The sequence below is a fragment of the Anas platyrhynchos genome, chromosome 8 (assembly GCF_047663525.1).
Source record: "Anas platyrhynchos isolate ZD024472 breed Pekin duck chromosome 8, IASCAAS_PekinDuck_T2T, whole genome shotgun sequence".
Lineage (NCBI taxonomy): Eukaryota > Metazoa > Chordata > Aves > Anseriformes > Anatidae > Anas > Anas platyrhynchos.
The window spans coordinates 20,214,982-20,241,793 of record NC_092594.1 but is presented as its reverse complement, the minus strand read 5'-3'; the positions used below and the strand labels follow the sequence as shown (position 1 = coordinate 20,241,793).

The following is a 26,812-nucleotide window of genomic DNA, read 5'->3' as shown; positions in this document are numbered from 1 at the left end:
AGAGAGATGAAATGCGAAAAAGCAAAAGCACCATAAAAACCTGAGAGGAAACAGCCTTTATTACAGTAGCACCACTTACAGGAAATAGAAGAAGAAAATGGCTATTTTCTTTCCATTTGATCAACAACAACAACAAAATTGCAACAAGGTATTGTACACCCACAAGCAGTTGGAAAGAAAGTAGAAGCACAGTTAATCTCTCTCCTTCCACAGCAGCTCAAGGAAAACACTAACACACCTACATAAAGAGCCTTTTTACTTTTCTGCAAGGAACAGATGAGACATGCTTGTCTTGCAGAATTAAATTAAGTAGATACATTTGACCCACTTGAGGTTATAAAGTCCAGAATGTTTCTAGTAAGCATCACAGGACAACACACATTTTAAGTTTTGGTCTTCCCATACTCATTTATCTTCAGTACTTGTTCATACAAAAAATTTCAATGCACATGCTAAGGAAAACTGTTCACAAGTTTTAGACTGTCAAAGCTGAGCCTGGTTGCTCCATGGGTCTCAATTTTTAAAACAGGTTGTTAGAAGTTATCCCCACAAAGAAAAACAACAAGCATGAAAACTGCTCAACACCTAAACATTTCACTTCATACTTTTATGTCAGTTTACACAAAAAAATAAATGACAGAAAAGCCCTGTGCTATCAGTCTTATAGAGTTATCAGCCACCGGAGAAGGCACCCAAGCAACCTGATGTTACTTTTCACAATCTGCCTGGTCTGGGAGATGTAGGAAGAAGTTTCCAGCAGCTGCATTTGAACAATTTGCCTCTCAGGCTGGCACAGCCAGCAGAGGAAGTGTGTGCAGTGGTGGGAGATGAAGCACACTTGGCTCTGCCCTGCCGTGACCCCCATAACGCAGAGGCTTCCCACAGGCCCGTCTACTTTTCTCAGTGGACACAATCCAAACAACAGTAATTACAGCAGACATCCACTCCCCATCCACCAAATAAACAAAAACACTTAAAAGAAAGCAAGTCAGCAGATTTGCCACAGGGTCAGTACAAAAAAAAAAAAAAATCAAAAAAAAAAATCAGAAAGGCTGTGTGACAAAATTCAGGTGGCTTTACAGGTATATGTGAAAAGAAACCATGCTGCAGTTTCCTGTAAGGTATCAGAAAATACAGAGAAAACCTGCTCTAAGCACTTTAATTTTATTAAGATAAAAGCAAAGTTTTAGGCACTCTTGATTTTCTGTATAAATTGAAATCTTTATTTTAAAAAGTTGGCTTATATATTTTGACTGACAATTCCAGCTGGGATAATCTGTATAATTACACTAAAGCATACAAAATACTGCAAAATTTAATCAACTGATCCATCACATCTTTCTAGTGTCCGAAGTGAAACAATCGAAGTACAAGGTGTGATTTCAATTCCATCCCTGCCGGCTCAGTGCTGCTTCAGTCTTGGCATCAACTGCAACAACGAAAAAGCTTGATTTCTCCAGGCAACAACCTACAGGCATAGCTGAAACTGAAAAGTTTTGCCAGAGTTAATGTACATCACAGTTTATTACAACAAGGATTGCAGGAACTGCAGATGGGGAACTGCTTTAAGGATCTAATGATATCTTTCCGCATGTAATGCAACAAATGCAACTTAGAACTAATGCTAAAAGTGCACAAGAAATGCAATTCTGTATTAAGATATGGTTTAAGGCCATTCTGCTTAGAGAAGTCGTGCAATCAACAACGGGTCTGCAGAAAATGTGAATTATTCAGGTAAATATCTGAGGTTTCAGTATAATCTTTGTCCATTATCAACAGCAGTAAAAGTAAAGAATAAACCAGATAACTGTGATAGTTACTAAATAGTTATATATATCATGGTTTTATGGAAGCAGAGAGTTACAGCATTTATAAATAAATCTGGAATAGAAACTGATAGCTGTGAAAGCAGAAGGCGTTTCATAAAGCGTTTTATTTAAGTCTGACTTTCTAGTCACTCTTTTGCAGATTATCCTAAATAAGCCCATGCAGCAACTATCAGTAGGTGAATAAAAAAAATCTCTAAATGTGTTAATGAAAAGTAATCTGCTTCTTACAAGTTTCTGCAAACCCGGGAGAAATGGAGACAGAAGCATATCTATTCTGGAGTGGGTCTGGGATGTATCCTAACCTTCTCTTGTAAGACTGTAATGTGGCAAAGAAATAAACTAAAATGAAAATTAAAGATGAAAGGACTGTGCAGTTTTTCATCTTCATACTGTGGATTCAAACACATCCCATCCTTTAAACAAAAAACGTTTTTGCTTAATAGCTGTTTGGTGGTGTATATGAAATTAATTAGTAATCTCCGTTTTCTAGCAAGTGAGAGTTATCTTTTATCTTTATCCTCTCTTTCCATTCCCTTCTCCAAGACCTCTACTTGCCTGACCTGTGCCACAATGAGCTCCTGCCTTTGTAAAGCTCACTGACGACTGGGAAAGGGGCACACATGGATGGGTGAGTTCAGCCTTGAAACATCCAGTGAACTTCTTAGAGATGAGATATTCCTCAACACTCCTCTTCTCCCCTTGTAGCTCTCCCAATCTCAATCAATGCACATGCAGTGCACTGCAAGGATGGAAGTGTGTGAAAGAAACTGGTTAAACTTATCTCTGTATGCTATTACATCTCCAAAATATAGCCAGCAAATTCACCAAGAACAGTCTCAAGCTGTGTCACCTTTGTCCATTGATGTATGCTCTGCCACCAAGAAGTTACAGCAATGCTTAGCTTTCCAACATGCTGTAAAGAGCAGGAATCATTTACCCAGACCCATTCGGATAGTGTCTGAGTCCTGTTCTTCATTGATGTGCCCAGCAATGCAAATCCTTCATGTGCATGAGCTGGAGCTGTTTATGCTAACTGTAAAGCATTCCCAGTAGAATTATCTTCCAAGGCTGATAAAATGCTATCCCAGAAAGTAGCGCGTGTTCTGGGGGTGGTCATGAGTATCTCACCATAAAGGATGTTGACCTATGTGACCACAGTCAAATTGTTTAACAAATATCCTTCCTGAGCTTCCAGCAAAAATCCCAAGATCTTTTGCAATACACAGCTGGATAACTCCTTTTGCCCAATGTCTCCAGGCTGACATTTTCTTCCCAGTTAATTGTTAACTATTGTGTATGGTCACAAACTGTTTTTTTCATAGCATGATCTGCTAGTTGTCTTCTCATGACCATTGTTTTATTAATAATAAAACTGGTTGCTGTCTCATCACTTGTGAAACCCTTCTTTTCCTCATAGAAATGGCTGTTGAGAGCAACCCTAAATCAAGCATACCCCTCATTTTAAGAACTCTCATTTATAACCTTAATGCTCTTTTAGCATAGTTCTTAAGATCTCCAAAAACAAACAAACCAAAATGGCACAGCCTCTAAGAAAGTTAGGTGCAGAAAATAATTGGCAAGAAATCAAAAAAGATCAAAAAAGATACTCGCTGATTAGCCCAGAAGACAGACCAAACAACGGAGACAGTCCTGTAAAGAACTGTGGACAAAGTTGTAACAGACGCTGATTCATTTCAACTGCTTCTAGAAGGAAACCTCATCACTGGAAATCCAGGATTCCTAAACTTGCAAGGTCAGATCAACCATCTAACGGAGGGGGCAGTCAGTTGAGAAGTCATCATCTTTCAGATGACTGATTTTAGATGAGCAGAGCTCACGTTTCTCCTGCTAAATAAACAGTTTGTCTTGCCAAGCAAGCTGCAGTTTGATTTGTTGTTATTCCTGAAGAGTTAAAACCTGGGTGCCCTGCTGGACAATGATAACAATAACACGTAACTTGGGGATCTGTAGATTCACTGGTCACCCCAACTGCTTGTTCCTCCTTTTAAAGCTTCTCAGCAACCTGTCTCTGCTCCTGTGTGGAAGTGAACTGAAGCAGAGTTGTTTCTCCTTTACGTGACTTGGAGCATACAGCGAACGGTGAGGACCTGCAAGGAGTTTGACCCTACAGAGCTGTCTCTGCGATGCACACCCATGCCTGTTCCTGGCCGTGTATCTGGTGTGCCTCATCTCTAGTCTTGGTCATCTCTCCCCAGCTCACTCCGTTCTCCCCTGCACTGCCTGCATGCCTGCTGGCAGTCAGACAGTGACCAGCAGAGAGGACAGAAGACACATTCTCTGCATTGGAAAAAAATACTACTGCAAAGGACTAAATAGTCAAAAGAAGCAATTCAGGGAAAATCTGTTCAGCCCCTGTAGCCAAGGAGCAAAAAATGAAAATACAATACTCAGAATGAACACAATCTTCTGAATACACAGCTGTTAAGCCCTACAAAGTCACTGCAAAGCTACAGAACATACATGAACTACAGTTTTCAGAAGTTTGTGACACAGACATCTTTAGGTAGACATTTGCAAGAACACTCAAAGTTTATTTTTGACATCAAGATCATTCTACTCTCAAACACCAATCCCTTGATCTAGAATTCAGAAGGAGCAGTGTCCCAGTGCAGTACGCACAGTGGCTTTGACATAAGTTGCACGCTGCAGTACACACCGACATTTCCATCTGATCCAAATCACTCTGCATACTACATGCAGTTTCGGTGTAATAAATAGTAAGTCTGGCAAAATTACAAACAACTGAAAGGCCAAGGTCAAAAACGCTACAGGTCTGACAATGCTACCAGTTTTGTTTACAGCACAATAAGGAAGGCTAATTTTGTTTTAGCAGAAAAGAGGGCATAGGCGAGGGGTTTGACCTTCCTACCAGCATCGCAATTGTACTGTTGACTTTTTTCATGTTCCTTGTCAGATCACGTAAACATTGTATCCTCATTCCTTCCTGTCTATAAAAGCATCCAACACCTATCCATTCACACAATGCTGCACCCGCTGTGTGCTCTCGGGCAATGTGCCATCCTCTCTGGTCCGTCACATCTTTTTAAACTGAACTCTGCACAGTAAGTCACCAGAAAGGACCGTTGTGGTGGGATAACACAGTACCATTACTGCCTTAGTATTACTTTATATCTCCTGGTTTTTCTTTTTCTGACTCCAGCCTGCCAGGATTTATGGCTCTTCTGTATTGTGAACCATTGCTAAGCCTTCTAAGTAAGTTAACAGCAGTCATATATAGGTCTAGTGAGCTTCTGAACAGCACCCACAACTCCTGCTGCAAAAAGCTGGGAGAAGTGCCAACACTCTGATATCCTACCCTTCCTTCCCTTGTCTTTGAGCCAACAAAAGCTTGTCCAAAGACCCATCAGGCTGGGTCTTGTGGGAAAGAGGATACCATCTGTGGAGGCTAGAGGCTGTAGCTAGGGCTGTGTCTACCCTCTCAGTCATCAGCTAAAGAGGAGGGAAGTCACGTCCCTTGGGATTGTTAAGTCTTCCAGTCTCACAATCATAAGAGGAACTGTGAAAAATGTAAACGTGCAAGACCTGTTCTCTGGTAGTTGTCATCGATAGCTACCACAGGATTGGAAGACATGCTAATTTTGCAGGCACTAGGAACTAATTCTGATCCATAAAGCAGAATGTTGAAACCTCATTAGATGACATCTTGAGTCCTGTTCCTCACTGGCACAGCTATGCAAATCCTTCACAGGAAAACACATGTTGGAGCAAATTCCTTTTTCCTTTTTTTTTTTTTTTTTTCCTGTGTCCATAATTATTTGAATAATAAGAGAACTTAGTCTCCTACTTTTAGGCATTCAAATCGCTATGTAAACCCACACTACTAATTATGGATTATTAAGCAAAGTGAAAAATTAGGGGCTGTCAGGGAAGGAAATGACATTTTTAAACTCATAAGTGATCATCATAAACAATAGGAAAATGTCTAAAATGCTTTATAAACATTGTTTACTGATAAATGTCTCCTGTTTTGGCTTCTGATGTACCCCGAGCAAAGTACTTAAGGAAAAGATTTGAAAATGTATTAAAATAACTTTTCGTAGTTATGTCTTCTGCTTGCTGTGAACGTCAACATACTGCCCACATTTTAATTTCTCCTACTCAGTGCAGCATGGAAACATAAGAAAGACAAAGACAGGTGTTCAGAAAAATGCCGTGATTGCAAAGGGATGGTTAATTCTAAAACATGTGTCCTGCTCTTTTACTTGTCCGATCTTTAAATAGGAAATCTGTACTCTCCTCAACTGGTAATAATTTCTTTCGTTTTGGAGCTCAATACAATCATTACATCAGAGAAATTAATTCAGTTAAAAGCCCTTAACTGAGTAGATGAACTGCAGTATTTATCTAATAATTCATTTTAGGTATGTTAACTTACCCTCAGCTATTACCCTCACCTATTATCATGTCTTTTTAAAATCATATGAAAAAGTTAAAATCAATATTTATTACATTGATTTATTAAAAAATGAACTGCAATCATCTGTCATGGGGTTAACTTACAGTAAGCACCAGGAGAGTGTACAGAGGATAGGCTACAGCTTTACATGGTGATAGTGTCAATCTCTCCAACTTCTGTTTTCTGGCAAAGATTCACCTCAGATGCCTGTTGGTTGAAGACAGTTGTATTTCAATTAGCATTAAAATGACATAAATATAGATAGATACCAGAACATGCTTCTTAAAAGTTATTTCCTAAATGATTTTAAATCACAGGATACTCTTTAACATAGCACCTCATTGTCACTTCTCATTGTTTTTTTAACCTAGAATGTGCTTTTTGTTGGTCCACTTTTGGCTTGTGTCATTCTCAAAGCACATTTCACACTTTCTTTCAACCATTGGCTTGTGGCAACCAAGTTTTTGCTACCCAAACTGTTTAACTCCAAAGGTTAAGAAAACAAAAAACCTCCAGAACATAAACATCTTTATGTAGTAACACATACCTAGCATACCATTTTCATCAACACTTCAGTGCAGCTCCAAAAGGTCTATAATAGTATCTGAAATGTTATATGTGTTTGTTCATGTTCACATTTTTGCATATTTAAAACAATTAAGTGTTACTGCATATGCATATTAGTAGGGAAGTGTGCCTTACTGAATGCTATTGATTTATCAGTCATCACCAGATAACACTTCCTGAATTTTGTACACTCCATTTAAGGCTCTTACAAACCCAGACAAAATAGACACATTAAGCTTCCCTTTCATTTTACCAAATCACCTATCTCTCTTCTTAAAATGATATCGGTTGCAAAACGGGTGAGTTGGATTTAATAATTTTAGCCAGATTGGAATCCTTCCAGGGTACTCACTTCTAGTTCATTTAAGCAAACAAAGCTACTTCCCCACGCTGTAGCTGAAAGCACAATAAGCTTCCAGATAATCATTAAGAGTTCCTTTTAACTTGTCCCATTTTGGGAAAATATTTAAAGTTGTTTCCCTTCTTCCTTTCTTCCTTCCTTCCTTTCTTTCCCCACCTTTTCGTTATGTTTTCCAGCCATCTCTTGCCCTGCCTGGATATGAGACTGTCCCAAAGGAGCCAAGTTGCAGGAGAATTCCCTGGTTTCCACCTTCAGAAAGAATCAGGCTTGAAAGCTTTTACTAGTATTTATCTCTGATACAGGAGTCCCCATTTTTAACTAATTCTGTCTTTCTGAACAAGAGGCAGTAAAAACTATTCAGTCACTGGAAGCCACATGGCCAAATCTCAGTTTAGCAACATCTGGATTTCTAAACAGAGAAAAAAGAATGAATAACAGCGCACAAATAGATGGCAGATAACTTTATTAGTCCCCTGAAGTGTACAACAGACAGTTAGGATTTTTCTCATACTGATCCCAAGTACTCACTGTCAAATTTCCTTCCAAGTCTCAGTTGGGACAGCAGATGTTCTCCCAGTGTGTTATTCCCCTCACATCATGCAGTCAGGATTGCCAATTTTTTCAGGTTCTGGAGTACAAACAGGACTTTGCTCAATGAAGCAATTGTTCATCCCACTACAAATTATGTATGATAATTCTGCAAGCTTCTGTTGAATTCCTCCTTCAGGGAAGCTAGAATATGAAGGGGTCATGAGAAGACCTGGTGGCACCAGGTGAGATGGTAAGAGGTAGCTTGTGGTTGCTCTCAGTAAGAATGCTTCTTGCTGTCTTGTGCATCTGGAAGAACACTGGACAAAATGTTATACTCATTGTTAAGTCATTAATGCACCATTTTTTTTGCTATATATTATGGGAATTTAAGGAATCATCAATGCTAGTTCTCTATAAAATGATTTGTGTGATCAACAGCAACATACAAATTCGATGTTATTTGGTAGATAAGACACTTACAGATTTATTCAGAGCCATGTTATAGAACCATTTTACCAGGGTTGTAATAAAAAGAAAAAAAACGATGAAATGGACTGATAACAACTCTCACTCAGCTGAATATCTTGAGTATTCAAGTTAGTAGGGGGTGTAGGATACAGCAACTTTGAAAAAGGAGATGAGCTGCCAGATGGGCTATTTCAAAGAGAGAGTGCTTACCAGCATCATGCTGCTTTGAAATGGTCAGAAGGATTCCCAGTCTTCACAAGAAGGACAGAGAGCCAGTAGTTTATTTTGTTGTTGTCCCAACCTGAACTGTCACTCACTTTCAAATTGTGGCATTGCATAGGGCCATCATGACTCTTTCGACTACATTATTGTTTCTGTAGCCGGGCAGCATTTTTCACATTTCCTGAATTCTTCACATTTCCTGAAACTTGAGGAGTTTGAAATCTCCAGTAAATGGCTGGTTTGAAGAATGATTACCAGGAATGGCAGAAATGAAGTGGGCTTGTTAGGTATGTGCAGTCCGGGAGCAGACAAGAGGCAGACCAGTCCTGAAACAGTATGATATCAGTGGGTTAGTACGACAGCAGAGCAGCATCAGATAGCATGTGAGCTGGGAGGCAGCTGGCAGACTAACCAGGTACTCTGGTTAGTCTGACACAGCCACACGAGCGTTATGAGATGCAGCCTAGGTGTGAATCCAGCAAAGTGAACGCTGCAACATTTCTCACGTGACAATACATTATTTAGATGCAGATTGCCTTGTTTGTTTTTTTACTTTGTCTATTAACTACTCTCATGTTTCTTTAGCCTATTCTCTCCTCTTTTTCAGTGTCTTTCCTCTTAATCTGGGCCCACAGACAGAACTATGTGGGTAGTTTTACAGAATAGTGCGAGGTAATACATGGGGAAGGTACATCTTTTGTTCTGAACACTTAAAACCAGGCAGAGGGTGCCAGCAATGCAATGGCAAAGACCTTTTGGAAAAACTGAAGATGAAAGAAAAGAACTGGCTTGGAATTTGAAAGACTAAACAAGAGCATATCATTATCAATTCTGAAGACTTAATTACACTTCTGTTGGAAAAGTTGTTGAGGTAGCTTCTTTGCCTATATTGTATACCAATGATATCCATGATATCTGTCTTGTTGACCCATGAAAACTCATGATAGGCAAATGACCTATATAGTCTATTTAATATAGCAGCATTTCTCCAGGGGTCTCTCACAGTGAAAGAAGTTATCTTTCCATGGGATAAAATGAACATTACTAAGCATAGTATGTTGTCATTAGAGATTTTTTTATTTTTTTACTTAGAATGAAAATTCATGTTCTCTTTTAAGACTTTGGTTATGTAAACACTTTCATCTCCAGATCAAGTTCCCAGCTGTCTCTTGGGTAAGTTAACTAGACTGAAGGCTTTTCCTTAGACCTATTTTTGGCCTTGGATATTTTGTGATCACTTCAAGCGCTCTCCAAATTTTTAACACTATGACAATGTCGGATGTGACAGTTGGGCATATTTTAAAAGTAAATTTTCCACTACCATATGCTGAAGTAATATTAATGTTTTTATGCATGTACGCCTTGTCAGTCACTGTGTGCTCAAATCTTTTTGCTCACTTATCAATGGTGATTTATAAGCCCCCCTCAGAGACAGCATTCTACATAGCCAGCTGGGCAGCTCTGGTTTTACTAAACTTGCTTTTCTGACCCAGACTCAGAATATGTTGAGAACAATAAATAAATAAATAAATAGTCCTGTATCTATATTTAAGTTTACAGTAACTTCTCTTGCTTTCATCTGTTTTGGAAAGTCTCCATTCAGACTTTGACGATCACCCTTGTACAGACTGAACCTTGAAAGTTTCAGTCAGAGAACTGAAGGCTCAGTGAAGCTGGAAGCAACTCAGAGTAAAGTATATAGTGTGGGAAAGTTAAATAAGCTATTTGCAGTGTTTAGACAACTTTGAATATATGTCATGTGCAATGATTGAAATAACCATCTTGTAAAATGTAAATTCAGAAACTAGCATTTGGGACACTTAAATACACTTCTGTTACTTACTTGTTGATGCTGGTTACTATAGTTATCTGATGTAGCCACTCTTTTAATGTGTATTGCACATGGACTCAAAAATATTCTGCCTGGAAAGAATTACAGAAAGCAAAGATACTACTCTCACAAATACTGATTTTTTAGTTTAATGTTATAGACCATTTATTTTTATGGAATTTTCAGGAATCATAAGAAGCTTTGTGAATTGAATCACAAGATCATACAACCATGTCTCTGTATTTCCGTGTGTGTACGATGACACAAATGCAAAGAGGTACTTAGGTATGTAGCCTGTTGTCTAAAATAGGCTCCTTGCAAGCAACCTCAAAGTTTATCATCTCAGTTCAAATTCGCCTCACCTTTTGCTGAGCCATTTTCTTTTAATTTAGAAAATATACAAGAGACCTGGTTGGTAACAGTTTAGAGGAACTGGACTATTGCATAACTTTACTGGAAGCTTACCTTGTCCATGGACAGTACAATGCTGGATTTGAGTTGCCCAGGCTTTGGAAATTGTGAAGTATTTGGCACTTTTTGCACTATTTTACCATTCACAGATGATGAAGTTTTAAAAAGGAACTGTATCTGTAGCAGAAATATTGGAAAGCTTACTTCAGCTTGATAATAGCACAAGAGGAATGACACAGAGAACCTGAATCTTAAGTGCAATAAAACTCAAAATGCATTTTGAGTAAATCCACTCCCCATAGCTAGAAAGATATTCTGGCCCAACATGCTGACCTAATGACTGAATTGTTTAAAATTTCTGTCAAGCAAATACAATCTGGAAGACTAAAAGATAAAACTCTTTTCCTAAGTTTCAAAACCAGTAATTTTGGACTTTGTTCTGAGTTGGGGAAGAAAGAGTAATCTCCATCTGAAACTCTTCAGGCTTTGAAAATGTGAAAATACTTTCAAATTTAGCCGCTTCGCTTCATTTTTGGTGCCTCCCACTTAGAATAAAGATTATAGAATGGCAGTATATAGTTTGTAAAAGAATTTTCTCATAATCATTTGACTTGTTTTTTCTCACTTTATGTACCATAACCTATTTCAAAAATCGCAAAGCCTCTTAGCAGGGGAGGAGGTGAGGGTGCCTTGAGCATGCAGCTCATGAAGACAGTGCATACACGACTCCCAGAAGAGAATAGCAACAGTTATTTCCACAGTGGGTTTTGCTTCTCTTAGTCTTTCTTGTTAATAGTAGTAAAAGTATCATATATGTAAATAGTCCTCAGAATGTTGAAAGATTATCATGTTCTTGCCAAGAGTGAGCATGCAGGATCTGCTTCCAAGCAAATGCAAAACCTTTTGTTTTCAGTCCAACACAAGATCACTTCCTTCAGCTTTATTAGTGATGTTTAATGGTAGTCAGATGGTTGGTTGCTGCTCTTCGCTCCAAGGGTTGGGAACGTGCTGGTATGAAAGCTGGAGTTTAGCTCTGACTCTTCCACTGACTGATGCTGATTTTTAGTGGTCATAAGCATATGCAGATGAACATATTTCTGCATGACTTGCCTTGATTTATAAAAACAAAACAAAACAAAAAAAACACTCAAACTCACTCAAAACACTCAAAAATTCAGAACTCAAATTCTGACCCAAATTCCCGTCCTCTTATGGGTGCCAGATGCTGTGTGACCCAGAAGCTGCTATGGAAAAGGAGAAAAGCCCTTCCGAACTTCTGTGATAAATGCGCTTCAGGGCAGGCTGCTGCTTCCCACCACAGTGCCATCACGTCAGGGATGCTCGCAAGGCCGAGTGCCTCTCCTACACTGGTGCCTTGCCTGAAAAAGCTGGAAGTTCTTCAGTTCGGCAGGCACTTTGTCTCTCAGCTGTGGGAAGGATTTCTGCAGGATGTTGATCCACCACTGGTGTCTGGTTTTGTTCAGTTCTTTGTGGTTGGTGTGGCTTAACCCACCTGCTGTTTTACCACCCTTTCTCTTTTTATCAGCATAGTAGAGCCACCCAGCTTCTACTGGCACAGGCCAGCATATAAAAGCACATCTCTTGTACCCAAGTGCACCACTCAAGTGCAAAAAACAGATGAAGCCTCTACAGATGAAGCTGCAGGAATATTTTTCCCTTCTCCTTCTGTCCTTTTGTGGTAGACTGCTGCCTTGCCCAAAGATGAGCTAAACCAAACTCCAGTCCAAGGCTATTGCAGAGTTTCTGGCTATTCATGCAAGCAGCCTGACAACTCCACCAGCCAAACTAAATGTCTGTGATAGCCCTAAGGGAGGAGGATGAACCATTTTATGGCAGCTGTAAAAGGTCATATAGTAAATACCAGTGCTACTGCTCATCTGTTGTCCCAGCCGATACAGTTTGGGGAGAGGGGGTGTGGTGTGCATGCGAGCGAGCTGTTCAAAGCTCTCTCCTGGCTCTTCACGATTCAGGTTACAAGCTAGAGAACTGGAAAAACTTGGCTGATCAATTTGGGGTTGTTCTACCTATCTTGAAATGGTTGTTCAAATGAGGTAAACCTCAAAACTTGAAAAAGACTTGAAAACCCGTGTCCTGAAGTACACATTTTGCCTATTATACAAAAATTCATGCATGGTCTGGAGTTTGTTTTGGTTTATAAAGGCAGAAGCACTAGGAGACGATATTAGATTCTATAAATATCTAAAAACTCCATGTTGTTTCACTATCAGAGGCTTACTAGAAATCTTCTAATTCGGCTTTTCTTAAATACAGAATCAAACTGTTTTTTTTATTGTGATTGGTTTTCATGTTATAAGTTTAGTAGCCCTTTCCTTCTGCTTCCATAGTTTTTGCAACATGTTTTACATTTTCACATTTCCTTAAGTTTTATGTCTTCACAGGGATTTATTTGGGATACTGCTTGAAACTTCTAATAATGTTACTAATCTCAAAATCGTGAGAAACTAAGCAAATTTTGCTTTTTTTGTATGCTACCAATTATATTCTGCAGAAGAACAGCTAAGTTTTATTGTACCGGAGTGCTCCCTACTCTACCTACCCACAAATGATAGGTATGCCAGAATTTACTCTCATTTAACTATATTTTCTGCAGTCTTTCCATAATTAGGAAAATTATTACAAGCTTTTACATTTTAGCATTTTAAATTTTCTTAAATCTTCCTGCTATACTGATACATGCATACATTCCATATTGCTGCTCTTTTCACTTACAGATTATAACATGAATATTTCCTTTGTGACTTCATTTGGAAGGGCCAGGATGATGCTAACAAATTAGTGGCTTCAGGACAATAGCTCATTTCAAGAACATGTTTGTACATCCACACTCTAAACAGGCAACTTTAAATTATGTTTATATTGTAAAATAGACCATTTAAAAACTAAAAGTGCCACAGCTCTAGATATGCCATAAGGTAGTAGTCTTGAACAGGCATGATCACATGCTACTTTTCCACCCTCTCCTAAGAAAACAGCTCCTGGGACTGCCTGTCGATCACTTTCCTTCATATGCTTCTGAAAGTCCTGTCAGACTTCAGTAAAACTGTCTCAAGGGCTGACCTTCATAGATAATTTTCAGTGAGTTCAAATAGTACAAATACGCAGACAATTACATGCAGTGAGCTCACATACTTTAAATGCAGTTCTCTAGCAAACAATTGTTTCTGTTGTCCATAAAACAATTACATTTTTTAGTCAAATGTCTACTTTTGTTAATGCAGAGCTTGAGTGGTACCCACTGAATGCACAAATGATTTATTAAAATTCGCATTTAATCCATCTTACTATAAATAAAGCAGCTTTCACTGCTTGCATATCCATCAGCTGATATGTGGCTACACACAGCACACAATCTAAAGAATGTATGTTTCACATATGAAAGTGGATTAAATCTTCCGTTTGGAATTGCATGGGAAATCTGGCAGTGTCAGGGAGAATTATTTTTTTTCTGATGTAAATAAGCATATAAATCCCTTAATTATTACTTAAGCATATATCAGAAGGACTCGGGAATAGAAATACTTCGCATTTTAAGAGGGATAGTGGGCAGAAACTTATTAGGCAAAACGTTCTATTTAGTATCTGTCACAGAATAGTAAAAATAGTAAAGAATAAAGATACATATATATACACACACACACATATATATTAGTCTTTACCATAATGTATCTTTGTATTAATAGATAACATAGTGTGTTTTGATTCTAACATTTATAGCCATGGTCTTTAGTTGTCCTGAGACTTTTGAGTTCTGATCAGCACCTAGTATCTATGGATTCTTTCTTCTACACTGGTTCCTTAAATTCATTTTCAGAAAAATTTTCTGTTGGACTAGAAGAACTTGTAATGTCAAACTCTACTCTTTCAGCCACTACAGATGTATGAACAAAGCTCGTGCTTTGGCCAGTGCCAGATTCTGAGTCACGCAAAGATTTTTACAAAATTAAACCTTATAATACTGCCATGGAAAATACTACACCACGGGGAGTTTCTCACAGAAGTTTTCTCCCCTGCAGGCCATATCCATATAGTTCCCTCACTGCAGGGTTTGGATGATTGTAAATCCTCAAATTCTTTCTTGCCACTAAATCCCAGAACTGATCAGGCTGGCAGTGTGATGGGATGAAAGGTATAGAATCATAGAATATCCCCAGTTGGAAGGGACCCATAAGGATCATCGAGTGCAACTCCTGGCACCACACAGGTCTACCCAAAAATTCAAAGAGGTAGAGGATAAGTATAAAACAGATGTAGAAGAACATCTTCAGGAATGTCATTTCTGTGCACTGAATGTCATTCAGTGCACTGAATGAAGTAGAGTATGTAAACATACATATAATTAAAACTAAATAAAACTATAACAGATCCACCTCCCTGTGTATCTGCATTAACTTCAGAATCTGTAAAGGAACTGCATGTCTGTCTCAGACTCCTAGGTGCCACCTACTGCTTATCTTTTTACAGAGGTAGGACTAGACTTTCAGCTGTTTCTTCTCCATCCTTAGGTGAGAATTTGTGCCCATGATCACAGCAGTAGTGGCAGTCAGCACAGAGCTACACGACCAATCATACTATTACTATTTGTGCTTACCGTGGTTGAAAATTTTCTTTTTTCTTGCAATGTGTTCCTTTCAACAACTCTTCCTGGAAAAAAAGCAGATGCAGTTGCGACAACTCTTACTCTCCTCCATCCCTTTAAAAAAAAAAAAAAAAAAAAAAAAAAAAAAAAAAAAAAAAAGTTGGCTACAATGAACAACTAATTCATTTAAGAGAAGGTAAGAGGAAAAATGGATAACTACATAGCAGACACTGACTATAGGACTATAGGTCAGGAGCTTAGTTATGCACAAAAGCAGTGGTTAGGAAAAAAAAAAGAGGGGGCAATTCTTCATTTATAGTCTCTACGTCTCTACGTATCTACTCTTTCTGCCTTTTTTTTTTTTTTTTTCAGGCCAAACCATTGGAGGAAAACTTGAAATTCCTCTCCCAGAATACAGTCCTGGTACATAAAGAATCAGTTGCTTTTGCAAAGAGCTAACAAAAAGTATGGTGCAGTTGATTTTTAAATTGTATTTAAATTTACAATTTTACTTTTACTTCTTTAGTTCACTCAGGTCTAGGAAGTGGTACTCATTCATTTCTGCACAGGTGAAAGCCTTTCCTACAGATGCTCCACCTCAGCAACATGAAAACTTGAATATGGCTTACAGAAGTTGGCACCATGGAGGCCACATTGTCATTTTTCCCAGGACAAAACATGGCTGTAAAGTTATCCATGTCAACTAAAGACATTATTATTAGATCTTAGCATTGTGGTCTTTTATAACTTACTGGTCTTTTTGGTCTTTATGAACTGTAGCTCTGAAGCAGTTCTGATCAATGGTTCTTAACAAATGTTAGAAAAAAAGTTTACCAGAGCTTTTAATTGGATTTAAAACTTTAAGTGTGAGAATAAACAGCAGAGTATAATTAGTTAATTACTACCAAGGGAGAAATGCTGAGCAGCTGAATGCAGTATAGCAGGACTTTGTGAAAACGAGGTTTAACAAAACTTATCTTAAATCAGCATAAAATTCATCAGCAATGGCACCTATAAAGTAGGCAGTCCCTCTTCCCTAATGAAACTTTAAAGGTGTGGGGGTTTTGTTTATTTTTCAAAAGAAGGTCAACATCAGCACTGTATTTAACACTATCATAAGGTGACAGGTTTAATTATAAATTAGCACCAACAAACTTTCCAGCCCTACTTATCACACCTTGCAGATTTGAAGCCTGCAAGCACCTAACTGGTGCTTCACTTGCATACACTGCCTTGTTCAGCTTGATGTCTGAGCTGTCAGCTGGTCTCACACCTTGTAAAACACAGCATCAGGTTCTGAGTTTATCTTTTACTTCATCGTTTCTAAATTCTTTTTAGTATCCTGAAAACAATGCAAAAATGTTCCTTCAGTTCCTGTGTGCCATCCTACCTCCGGGTGAGAAAGTTTACTGGAATGCCTCCTGTAAAAGTTGGCCCTTGTGTGCTGCGAAGGCTTGTGCTAACTGGTAGAGCAGAAATCCCAGCAGTGGTACAGATAAACTGAAGGCATTCCTCGCACCTTGGTCTTTTATCCACTTCTCTGCCCGGACACACAATGCATGCGCTTCACCAAGGCCAACAACTGTCAGAGATAGCAAACACTAAGGCAGCACCCGATGCTTCTTTAAAAGATTTTCTTATCCTCCTGGAACCAATGTGCACGGGTTTGGTCACTTTGAAAAAACAGTGCCTCATGCAAAGCTTCTGGCATGGATTGTTTGTTCAGTGCTTGTTTATTTTAAGGATGCTTTAATGCAGCTTCCTGTTACTGCTGAGCACAAAGAATATCAAACGGATTTTCAGAGCTCTTGACAGTGTCAAGAAGATCAGCAGGAGGCTGGGGCATAGGCAATGAAGTGCCATGCTGACATTAATTGCTTGAAGCTTCTTTTGCTTCATTTGCCTTCCCATCCCTGGAACTCCTGGTGTGTTTGCTGATTTATTTATTTATTTGTTTATTCCCAGCAGTTCTCCAGCTTTAATTTGTTGCAGTTACCCGAATGTAAACTGCTCATGTACATAGATGCATTTTTTTTCTTTTTTCTTTTTTCTTTTTTTTTTTTTTTAAGGGATATTTTGAACAAGGCAAGAGAAAATCTCAGATCTTCTGTGTGTCTCTTTGTTGCATATAACAAACACTACCAAGCTGATGATGCTTGAACCGCCAAAGTGTTTTCAGGCAGCTACTTTCAGGTAATTTTCTTGTCAAAATTCAGGATGAACAGACATGTTCCAGATTAGAAGTGTTCACACCTTCATCTTTTTTTCCTGTTTTTTAAACACTAACTGCATCTTTTTCAGAGACAGCTAAGGCATCATTGACTTGCCTGCTAAGCCTCACACTTTTATAAAATTGTATCGGTGATACCAGCTTTCCCCTGGCTGGTATTCCTCACGGCATTTTTGATTTGCAGGCAGGAAAAGAGATCAATTACCTAACTGTAAAGCTAACTTGGTCAGTTTTCTCAAGAACTGTATCTGGACACTTTTAACACTTGCTATATAGCTCAAGTACAAATGTTTTGAATAAGTCCACAGAAAGAATCTTTACTATAAAGATATTGCTCACAGAAAAGATTTCGAGAGAAGGCCTCATCCTCCACCTACTTTCCCTTTAAGCTTTCTCCAGGTAAAGATCTCGTAGAAGTTCTGTTGAATTTCTCTCCATTGGTGGAAATCTCTCTGTGTCTAGAGTTTTTCCAGTCTTACCCTGAGATACATTATGCGAAGTGCTGCCTGAGTAATACCATGTAGGGGAAATGATTTTTCTGCATATTTACTCTAACAGTACAATAAAAGACAGATTCTCATATTTCCTCTGTGCCTGACTCTGACAGGCTGTTCCCAAGCGACGGGACCTCAAAGACAAAAGTTAACATGGTGTATTTCTCATCTCTCTCTATGCCTTTGTGTTTTCTGTTCTGATTACAAGACTTTTGAAATCGAGCAGTTTGCAAGAACAGTGTTTGTGTTTTCTGTTTAATGCAGCATGGTACATACAAACAGGAAGGCAAGCATGACGTCCAGCTTGAAGAAATTAAGATAAAAGTTGGCTTAATGGCAACTTTGCAATTTGTTGGTAGCATTTTTAATATTTCTGTGAAGCTTTCAAACTAGCAAGATAAAAATTCAAGTAAACAACTGACAAGTATTATCCTCCATATTATTGTTTTGACACTGTTGACAATATTTCTCTTACTCTTTTCCTTTTCCATTTGGAACTGGAAAAACAGAAAAAAAATGCAACTGTTTCGAAAGCCACTCATGAGAGTTTAGCAGTATCAAAAGCCTAAGGTACAAAGCTAATGCACCTTATATTGGTACAGCTAGGAACAGCCAGTGGTGCCATGGTTGCTGATCTGACCAGTTGACTAAAAGTAAATTGTGTATTAAGGTCTGAGGGAACTGGAGTATGGGCTCACGGGCTTCTCTGACCATCACAGATAGCTCAGTTACTGGAGCTCAGGTGCTTCATTTGCCTTGTATTTCAAATGACTGAATTTGTTGCACAAAAAATGTGAGTGTTCTTACAAGCTGGCTTTTTGAAACAAAGCACATCTTAATTTACTGACACAGTAAACTCATCTCAACCTCAGTTTTTACTGTGAAAACATACATGTCATGTCAAGTTAATTTTCAAATTTATGTACCCAGGTTGTTTAAGGATGTCAATCCTCGTTTAGACCACTCTATTAATTTCTGGCACAGGAAGTGTTGCCAGGGATTAAAGCTCTCCCACTTAATTTGCCCTGATGGACTAGATGTAAAAAAACAGACTTAACATTGTTAAGCACAACTTTCATGCTGGACATTCCTTAAAACATAAAACACTAGCACAGAAAAAAAGATCAACTATACTGTAATTTCTAGATGCTAAATAGTCCGTGTCACCTCTGCTTCAACCTGCATTCTGTATCATTCTCAGTTCTCCGTATTCTTGGAAGCTCCATCTCAGCAGCATCTTGCAACATAGGAACATGACCTGCAGAATTTCATACACCATTGTCACTTGACTATACTCTTAAATGTCAAACATCAATTTTTAAAAGAATTCCTATGAGCAACATTAAGACAGATTTATTCTTTTTGTCAATGACTGGTGCCAAGCTGTACTCCAGAAGCATAGCCATCTTAGGGAGTAACAAAATCCATCACTGCAAAAGTATCAGAGCCAGTGAGATCTCACATCACAGCCTTGGTGGCATAAAGGTAATGTTTTACAGTCTTTTTTCCAGCAATAGTAGATAGAAAATAGATAATCGTAGATAACAGATAGATAACAGTAGATAGTAGATAATAGTAGATAATAACTTTACATTTGATGACCTTAAAGATCTCTACAATTCATAGCAAGGCATCATGTGACATCATTCATGGGTCATTTGTCTTTTAACAGTTTTGAATTAAAAAACAAACAAACAAACAAACAAAAAATGCTTGAGGTTTATAGTTTTTAAGAACTCTTCATTAGAAATACAGGAAATGTACTTTAAACTTTACTCAAACACTGGTACCCCCATGCCCCTGTAAAAACAACCAATTATTGGTTCTGAATAATCCAATGCCTGCTGGGTTATCGGTGGGGTTAATTTCATCAGGCATGGTAGCAGAAATTTTGTACAGAGCTGCTCCCACAGACACCTCATGGTCTCCTGAAGCCCTGCAGTACCAAGTGTGTGCATAGAAGCAGTCAGTCCCTGCCTGCTGCTGCGCCCGGCCGGCGTAGCTCTTCCTGTGGTCGGGTATACATGAGGTAAGGGAGCCCAGCCAGTCTGGGCCAAAACAAAAACATTTATGTACACATTTAGTGTGAACTGGAGCACTTTGCTCATCTTGATTATACAAGAGTTCCTGCACAACAGTAAAAACAGCCTGACTGTAGGAAACCCTTACCAGTAATCTGTGCCTCCACTCCTGTTCCAGGTCACTTCTCAGGTCCTAGTCTGAGAGGTGAGGAGGAAACCACACCTCACTGGAGTTTTGTGGGGCTTTTTATCCCTTTTGCACTGGTATACTTCTGCAAACACAAGTCAGCCAGCAAAGCTCTGGATGCCTGGAATCCACAGGCTATAATTTCAATGAATTCTAATTAAAAAGGCACTCTCACATGTTTTTGGAATAATGAAGCGTGACTATTTTGGAATAGGAATGTAAACAAACACTGCCTCAGATTAAGGGCACAGTTCACATCAGGTTCTGCAGACACGAGAACCATCACATACAGCAGTCTTGGAAAAGGTATTCCAGGTTCCCACATCATCTGAATAAGCAAAAGAACTCCTCAGCTGCTGGGCCATGAAGTGCAACACAGCATGCACTAAGACAGTGGCTGGCTGTAAAGGAACAAAGTACTGCCTGGCATAGACAGAAAACCACTGCAGCAAGACCTATTTGCACAGTTTATTAGACAACAAAGAAAAATCCCCACTGAGTCCAGGTTCTGTAACTTGAAATTTGTTTGGCAGAGAATGGTTTTAGACAATGCTGAGATTTCTTCAGAATGCCTTGTACTTCCTACAACCAAAACTAACAACAGATGGCTTCAAAATCTAAATCCAAATCCTATACCTGCTTACATGATCATAGGGATATTTACTTTGTTCCTCACAAAATATACTGAAGTGCATGTCTAAGGTGCCCTTTGTTTTGATTCTAAACTAGTAATGGCTCACAAGTGTGTTCATTTTCCTCTGCCTAAGAAGACTTGAATAAGGGGCAATAAAGGGGTGCAAGCACAGCTGAATGTTTGTTTTGTTTCCAGAGACAGCGATGAAGAGGTTTGCCCAAAATAAAGTTGGATTATCTTGTCTATGAAAGTCATTGTGGTTTGGAACAGGCGATGACAGAGCTTTTATTTCTGTTTGTCCTTCCTGTGGAAACAGGCAGTGATTTGTCTCCATCAGACCCTGAACATGACAATTTTACATATGCTCAGACTATTGACCTTGCAGCAAAAGCCCAAAGCTCCTTTCCACACCAGCCACAATTCTCCTGGTGATACTAACTCTGGGCTTCTGCAGCCTCTATGAGCAGTGAGCTGACAGCTTGAAGCTGCTGTTTGGGCACTTGGTGTCCCTGGGGGCAGAGGTGGTGAGTGCTCCCTGTCCCCTGAGCTCTGACGGCATGAGCCAGCAGAGGCGAGCTAACCTTGCGTCAGCAGCCATGAGGCTGATGCCTGCGCCTGATGGCCTGGAGAGCTGATGGATCGCATTTGCTCGTTTGGTGGGTCCAGCTGCTAAATGATCCCCAGATCTTTAGTCACCTCCACAGTGAGAGCCTCCATTGCAGCATGCACAGCAGGGATGCAGGCAGCCACGCTGTGGGGCATTTTCAGCTTGAACCTAGAGCAGAAACAATTACATTAGATATATCACAACTTCCAGGGGAGAACCTGTTATGAAAGATAAAATTAAATTTGCTCTTCAGATTTAACATACTTAGGTAACACTAATACATAATCCTTATTGCCAAAACAGAAAGATACAGAAACAAAGCAAACTAAACAGAAAGATACAGAAACAAAGCAAACTAAAACTACGTGGCTCCTTAAGATCTTGAAAGGAACAGGCCACAGCCAAACATACCAGTGAACTAAACTTAAGCAATTCTTCACCTTTGTTTTACAGGCTGGGAAGTTAAAAAACAAAACAAAACAAAACAAAAGACATCCAGATGGTATTTGGTCATGGGCATAAAATGCACACTGCCAGAGCCAAATGACAAATCCTTAGCAGTTCTCTCCTCCAGCCATATTTCTGAGACTTAAAAATAAGCCTCTCACCCTCTCTCTTAAGGGGAGGTGCAAAATACGTAGTATCTCTTATTCACGTTCCAATTAAAGTAGATTTTCATGGAAATTGCCTAGTGTCATGTTTTCAGTTTAAGCAGAAACCACTACACATGCTCAAAAAAGAGACACTTCTTAAGAGGCTGTCCTTACAGCAAGAAACCTTGCTAATACAAGGGTTATTCACAAAAATGTCTTCAGGGTGCTTCCCAGGCAGAGTGAACCCTATTGTTGCACACAGCTGGTTTCAAGAGGAGACGGCGCACATCAGGGTATTGCCATCATGGCACCTCGAGTAACTGCACAGGCACCACAATCAGGCTTGCAGGCTACTTTTTCTCCAAACACACACACAAAAGAGGTGGTAAATACTTGATGTTCTGGGTGCTGAAAGGGCAGCTGACAGATGACTTGTGGAAGGCATTGTGCCCCTCAGTGTTAAGAATTTCCCTCTTCTCCTTGTGGCAGCAGACATTGGGGTAGACCCAAAAGCAAGCAAGGAGATTACAACATCTAGATTATTATCTGGTCCAGTGCTGTTAAATGGTTGAGTCATCAAACATTCTGTTGACAGAGAACAGAAGACTGGCTAGCATCCATGGGTCATGCACAGCAGTTGTTTAGGATCCTGGATCAATGCATTTTCTGATTCAATCAACTGGCAGATGGGCATCTGCTCTCAAATGACCTCTGCACTCAAAGCATTTCAGTTCTACATTTAGTTTCCAATTAATTCATGGATAGCAAAAAGCTAAAAAATACTACTACAAAGAGGTATTTTTCTCTCCCAAGCTCTTCAAAAACAAGGAGAGAGAGGTTTGTCCAGAATGTGCTGTACCACAGTATGTTTCCTGTCATTTGTTTTGGAGACAGATCTTTTGGGGGAGGTCAGAATGGATGTTTTCATTAGTTTATTTGTTACAAACTTCCCCAGAGTCTCTGGTGGCTTGTTTTCAGGTCATCTTGCCCAGAAACAAAGTTAAAGATAAATGCAGCAATGATTCTAACAGCATGAGGAGAAAAAAAAATAATTTAGAAAAAAGAAAAGAGAAAAAATAACAAAGGGAGAGGATCATTTGCAGAACCCTGCCAGCCATGCCATATTGACTAAACAAGCTCCTCAAGGACATGTGGCAAATTCAGAACCTGGTCATCAGTTTTAAAATAGCAATTTTGGAAAATTGAATAATATGTCACATTATTGCACATCTTTCCTGCTGCACAAACCCAGAAAACCAAAGGACACATAGCACAATGTTTAGATCACACAGACTCCCTCAGGCTAATAAAAAGGAGTGGAGAAGCACAGCGCTTACAGAACACGTTTTACGGATGCAACGAGTAAAGAACAAAGAAAACCAGAGAGGTAACTCTCTAAGGAGAATTAGTCAAACATAATTTTAATCATGAAGCCCTAATGCCAGCCTCCAAAATCGCCCTATATTGCACCTCAGCCATCACAACATCTCTGTTTTTCTGTCTGTTAGGCAACTATAAGAGAATGAGATAGCACTAAAATTTCATCTGAACACAGCTGTAAAGGCAGAAGATATTTAGGGCATGCCTCTATGCTTGTGTGTTCATCATAGATTATCTTGTTTATTTATTTCTCATCTCAAAATGAAAAACACGATCGTAAATTGCTATGTCCACGTAGAATCTCACTCTCTAGGAAGACAGAACTGGTACCTTTCAGCTGGACTATTGCTTTCCAAGTCATTTGTAAGCATAGCCATGCTCAGTCTTTTGTGTTCACAAAATCTTTTTCCTGCTTCTTCACCACCCATTCTAGAACACAGATTGAATTAGCGGTCCATGCAAGAAAAGGACTGACAATCTAGCTGTTAAAGCAGCCAATGACATATCTAGTCCAGTCACACAACTGCTCACCATAACTTCTAAACAGATTTTGCACCTTGCGTCATCCCAGGCTTGGAAGACTGAGAGCAAAGTTAGGTGATCTGAAAACCTGCTCCCAGCACAATTCCTATGGACACAATCTGGCCATTTGCATTCACTGATGGTAGGTTTGGGGAGTGGCTGACTAGAGGCAGTACAGACAGCATGTCCCACATTGAAAGAAACCTCAAAAGGCATCAGAATGGGGTTTATCAAACCCTTGGCAACAATAAAGTCAAACAAGTGCAGTGGCTGTTTACAGATCGAAGGGTCTCATGGGTGTCCCTAACTTTCTGGCCATTTGATCATAAGCATTAACTCTGCTTCATAATTCATGTTCTCTTGCGCTCTCTTGCCCTCTCTCTCTCAAATTTGCATGCCAAAGAAAACCAGCACAAATATAATCTTTAAAACTCTTAAGAAAACATGGAAAAATGCAGACTTACTGTTTACATGCTCTACAGATTCAGGCATCAAATACTTTGGAAAACATCAGCCTAATTAGACCATTTACATTTCTTGCCTCAGCAATAAAATGGGAAAGCAAGCAAGCAAAGAACTCCTTAGCCACCATCAAATCCATTTTTTAATACCTAATGATCTCAAAATCCTAAAGAAATGCATTTCTTATCAGCAAAGTAAAAAAGCACTAACCATTTTCAGATCATTAAATTTGAATGCATATCCCTTCAGTTTTTATTCTGGTCTCCCCTCTATGTACAAGCATTGTAGTCTCTTTACACTTTTTTTTTTTTTTCCCACAAAAGTCATCAAATAGATATTTCAGTTATTGGAAATGTTAAGAAATGCTTATTTAGTGATATTTGCAAAGCATGCTTAGATTTGAGATCACTGCTTTAAACCTTGCTTCTTTTAACTCATATTCTAGCTAGTTCCTTGAAGAAACTGGGGAGACTGCTTAACCCCCACTTCAGTTTCTTTTTTTAGGAGGATATTGATTGATGTTTGCTTATTCAGAAACTGGAGATTTAATTACTTCACATAATACTGAAAATTCAGGTTAGCAAACTGTGGAAAGTAGTAATTATACAAAAAAAAATACACAACAGTTAATCTCTCCTTTTTATTAGTTTTATAGTAGCTCTGTTAATGCCTTAGGCACTAGACTGAATCTATGTCATACACAACAGTGCCACAGCTGGAAAACAGGAAGCTGGAAGCTAGCATCAGTCACTGGTAAAATAACAAAACAAGCCTTAAGTTTAAAGGCTCAAATTTATTAAAGGAAAGAAAATCCACTTGGGAATTCAAATATTTCTTCAGCTGGAAAAAGACATTGCCACCCACACAATCTACTACAAAAAGCTACTACACAATCTAGCAAGAGAGATGTTAAAGCAGTTTGTAAATGACCACCCTGCATGGGAAATCACTTGGACTCACCTTTGTTAACACACAACCTTGTGGACAAACGGTGGTACCTCTTAGTGTGCATTCTGCTTCAATCACTGCACCCAAAGGTGGTGGTTTTATAGCTTTGGCCAAAAAATGTTAAATTCCTCCCAACTGGAGCAATTTGATGCTCAAAGCTATTTCACAAAATGGTGTTCAGAACCTTTCAGGTGTCATATGAGTTTGAAGTCTGGAATGAGAAGACAACAAAAAGCATGCGTTTTTTTGAACATGCACTTTGATCACCATCATGGGTCATTCCATCAGCATAAAGTATCACCCCCTCAGCCCCCCAAGCAAATACTGTTTCCTAGTCAATCCATCCACACTTACTGTACTCTTCTAAGAGTACATGCATTTGTTTTCCATTCTTCTCAATTCTTACCTCAGGGAAAATGTAGAATGGAAACACACAGAGGGAACAGCCCTCAGGTCACCAGTACCCAGTCTGGTTTCTAGCATGAGCTGGCCATGCAAAGAATCTACATGGCTAAAGCCCCCATCTTGCAGCATGTTTGTGTCCAGCCCCAAACACGTCCCTTTCCACTTGTCTCCACAATCTGCTTTCTGACGGCCTTACATTAGCACTTCCATATTTGTTCTTCTCTCAGCTCCATACCAACTCCACCTGCATGTTTCTGCTTTGATCACTAAGAGTAAGTATTTTTTTGCTGCGTACTTTCCAAGATTGTTTTTCTGGTAGCAAAAAAATCTGTTAGAAAGAGAGAGAGCTCTTAAGTCTCTATCTCTGGCACAGCATTGTTAGTGATCATTTAGCTTGCTGGTTGAAATTATGAACTCCCAGGAATGGCTGTACTGAGCAACATGGATCTAGCAGGTTTTGTTTCTACATTCCCCACAGGAAAGTAACCTTCAAGGCATGAAGTCCCATGATGGCTTCGGTAGCCTAATATCAGTTTAAAGTCAAATATTATTTTTTAAAATCACTACATTGTACTAGAATAATATCTACTAGACTAGATCTAAAAAATCAGGTCAATTTAGGGGAGGTTTTTGATCAACTGATACTTTTAGAGGTTACAAAAAGTTGAATTATGGTTGCATATTCAGAAACTGGAGAGCAGATAGAGCAGCTATACTCCAACTGCTACCTGAAAGGGGCACTGTAGGTTTCCCGAGGGAGACCAGTGAGTGTAACAGCTGTGCAGACTTCTGCAACTGGCAAAAAACTTCCATGGCTCTAGTAAAGGAGAAACAGTTTAACCAATAGAAGATCCCAAGTTTCAGCAGCAGGGAAGGTGGAGCAGTTCAGCCACAGAACAAGGATGGAGGGAAAAGTAACAACTGTCTTGCCTTATTTTTCCCACCTAAGCAAAATAACTGAGATATCCAAGAATTCATGCATCTCCTTTGTTTCCTCAATTTACTTCCCATGTTTGATCAGAAGTAGCATGGAACAGTTTTTAGAGAACTCTC

At 39.1% G+C, this 26,812-nt stretch overlaps 1 long non-coding RNA gene across 2 annotated transcripts; it reads right to left on the bottom strand.

Moving 5' to 3' along the window:
• Window positions 1-41: 41 nt before the first annotated feature.
• LOC140003067 (uncharacterized) lies at window positions 42-19,128 on the bottom strand. Of its 2 annotated transcripts, none has more exons than XR_011811018.1 (8): window positions 16,029-19,128; window positions 15,289-15,390; window positions 10,713-10,835; window positions 10,260-10,339; window positions 8,405-8,742; window positions 7,724-8,043; window positions 6,372-6,474; window positions 42-1,486 (listed from the first exon to the last, which is right to left on the bottom strand). It is a non-coding gene; the product is annotated as an uncharacterized lncRNA (long non-coding RNA). The 2 variants fall into 2 exon arrangements; XR_011811019.1 differs by having other exon boundaries at window positions 15,289-15,341.
• Between the last annotated feature and the right edge of the window lie 7,684 nt (window positions 19,129-26,812).